At 42.7% G+C, this 3,101-nt stretch overlaps 1 pseudogene; it reads right to left on the minus strand.

The window, feature by feature from the left end:
* Nucleotides 1-234: 234 nt before the first annotated feature.
* LOC133256552 (sorting nexin-7-like) lies at nucleotides 235-1,421 on the minus strand (annotated as a pseudogene).
* Nucleotides 1,422-3,101: the final 1,680 nt, after the last annotated feature.

Genomic DNA, 3,101 nt, shown 5'->3' on the forward strand with positions numbered 1-3,101 from the left:
GCATACAAATTTAAGAACATAGTTAAAACTAAACTAAATATTTATATATATATATATATATATATATCCAAATTTATATCAATGATCTGGAACACCTGAGCTTTAAGTTGTTGGTTTTCCAGATAGTGTGAAATACTTTTCATCCACTCTAGAAAGGATCCAACTCATTGGGAAAGAATAACTTTGGCTAACAGACATTATCTTCCAAAGATCACACAGAGGTCTTCAATGAAATTACAATTTATCTTCAGAGGCTTCTTCCAAGTGGAGATCTGTCTGTGATGTAAGGAAGGATTCCCATGCAGCAAGACCCTGTTCACAACAGAGGATGTTCTCCTCGGCCATATTTTTGTAAATGCTGACTTGATATCATTTTGCATGCTTTGTTTCCATCTTTCCCAATCTGCTTTCAGGGCATTATCAGCACACTCCACTTTTATCTTACAGTTTTCCAATCTCTTCCATAAGCGGATCAGTATATTGCCTTTTTGGACGTCAAAGCTTCAACTTTGGAATCCAGGTCTGCCTGTATTTGGTCTCTTCTTTTCATGACAGCCATTAACATTTCACTATAAAGCACATACTCTTGTACGACAGGAAGCAGGGCCTCTGAGAGTCCAGACGTCCATTTTTCAGTGGCCTTACAGCATTTGTCAATGCAGCTGGCAACACTTTTTAGAGTATCAGCCAGATCTTCTTCCGATGCCGACAGAATATAAATTGGGCCATATTCTTTCATTTCCTCTAAATATTCCCGTTCTTCCTTGTAGATTCTCTGAGATATTTTATCTATCAAATTTGTTTTCTGGCTAAATATTTCAATGTAGTTATTCATTTCCATGAACTCCTCGGGGCGACTTTTAACTCCTCTCATTGACAATGCAACCGCTTTGACTGTCTGTGCCATCCTGCTGAGTAATCCAGGCCCTTGCTGCTTCTGAGAAGACAGTTCCCAAGCTTGTGCAGTAAGAAAAATTTTAAAATCTTCATTCAATGTTAGAGTTAGATGATCAGCAATTCGGTTCAAAAATTTGTGCAATGCCTTCCTGCGTGTCTCAATGAAGTCCTCATTAACGTGTTTCACCATTCTTTTCACTATAAACTTTTCTGGCAATGGTGGAATAATCAGAGTCGGGTGTGCTTCTTCAAGTTTTTCTTTCAACCAAAAGAAATCTTGATAACGTCTCCTAACTTCAAATTCACTGGAGTCAAATTCCCCAGGAGATGTCTTAGTAATAATCCTGTAAGTAATAAAAGTTTCAATTGTAGTAACATGGCTTTCAGGTTCATCGACTGTAATAAAAAGAGCCTTCAAATCTGGCTCATCTTCAAACTTGACTTGGTTTATCATTGATAAAGGGGATGTCGGCATCAGGCATCAGCGGGCTGAAGGAATTCGTGTCCATCAATGGGGCATCCTTACTCTACACCTCCAGGTCGCCCTCGTCCTCGTCCAGATCCAGCGCCTCGGCCTGCAGCAGGGCGGAGGAGCAGATGCTGCCCGGGAGGGGACGTCACCGTCCCCCGCCCCCTACCCCCTCGCCCGGGCTGTCCGCGCCGTTTGCACTCGCCCTCCATCCCCAGAGTGCGCGCCAGAGCGCCCGCTGCCGCCAGCTCCGCCTTCCCCGAGCTTGCCCATTGGCTCCCGTGCATCCTGCGCCTCCCCAGCCGGCCCCTCTCCAGCCCCACGGCCGCTGCGCAGACGCTGAACTGCTGTAGCCCTGATATAAAGGACTTGTTCTTTAAAGCTCTTTTTCAAAATTGATAAACTATAATGCCACATGTTTTCAGGCTTTCCTATATTTATAAATTAATATGCAACTCCATACAAACAGGCGAGTTATAGTTCAAAGTGGACCTAGTTTTCAACCTCCAGATTCCTTCACACACCCTTATGGTTATGATGCCTTTCAGGAAGCAACAGTTAGAACTGGACATGGAACAACAGACTGGTTCCAAATAGGAAAAGGAGTACGTCAAGGCGGTATATTGTCACCCTGCTTACTTATATGCAGAATACATCATGAGAAATGCTGGGCTGGAAGAAGCACAAGCTGGAAACAAGATTGCAGGGAGAAATCTCAATAACCTCAGATATGCAGATGACACCACCCTTATGGCAGAAAGTGAAGAGAAACTAAAAAGCCTCTTGGTGAAAGAGGAGAATGAAAAAGTTGGCTTAAAGCTCAACATTTAGAAAACTAAAATCATGGCATCCGGTCCCATCACTTCGTGGGAAATAGATGGGGAAACAGTGGAAATAGTGTCAGACTATTTTGGGGGGCTCCAGAATCACTGCAGATGGTGATTGCAGCCATGAAATTAAAAGATGCTTACTCCTTGGAAGAAAAGTTATGACCAACCTAGAGAGTATATTCAAAAGCAAAGACATTACTTTGCCAACAAAGGTCCATCTAGTCAAGGCTATGGTTTTTCCAGTGGTCATGTATGGATGTGAGAGTTGGACTGTGAAGAAAGCTGAGCGCCAAAGAATTGATGCTTTTGAACTGTGGTGTTGGAGAAGACTCTTGAGAGTCCCTTGGACTGCAAGGAAATCCAACCAGTCCATTTTAAAGAAGATCAGTCCTGGGTGTTCTTTAGAAGGACTGATTCTAAAGCTGAAAGTCCAATATTTTGGCTACCTCATGTGTAGAGTTGACTCATTGGAAAAGACCCTGATGCTGGGAAGGATTGGGGGCAGGAGGAGAAGGGGACGACAGAGGATGAGATGGTTGGATGGCATCATCAACTCGATGGACATGAGTTTGAGTGAACTCCGGGAGTTGGTGATGGACAGGGAGGGCTGGCGTGCTGAGATTCATGAGGTTGCAAAGAGTCAGACACGACTGAGCGACTGAACTGAACTGAACCGAGTAAAGTTTTTGACTGGCAGGTGCAGTCCACTGGTAACTTGTTTTTTCTTTATAGAAGTCAATATGATCATTCAAGACTAGTCACTTACAGAAATATTGGTGTATGACTTCTTCATTCAATAACTCATTTACCTGACAAAATTATTAGATACTGCATCTGATGAAATGTGGAAAATTAATTATAAAAGAAAAAGAAAAAAAAACTAAGACATCAGGCAAATAAGGCAA

Source organism: Bos javanicus, chromosome 11, assembly GCF_032452875.1.
Source record: "Bos javanicus breed banteng chromosome 11, ARS-OSU_banteng_1.0, whole genome shotgun sequence".
Taxonomy (NCBI): Eukaryota; Metazoa; Chordata; class Mammalia; order Artiodactyla; family Bovidae; genus Bos; species Bos javanicus.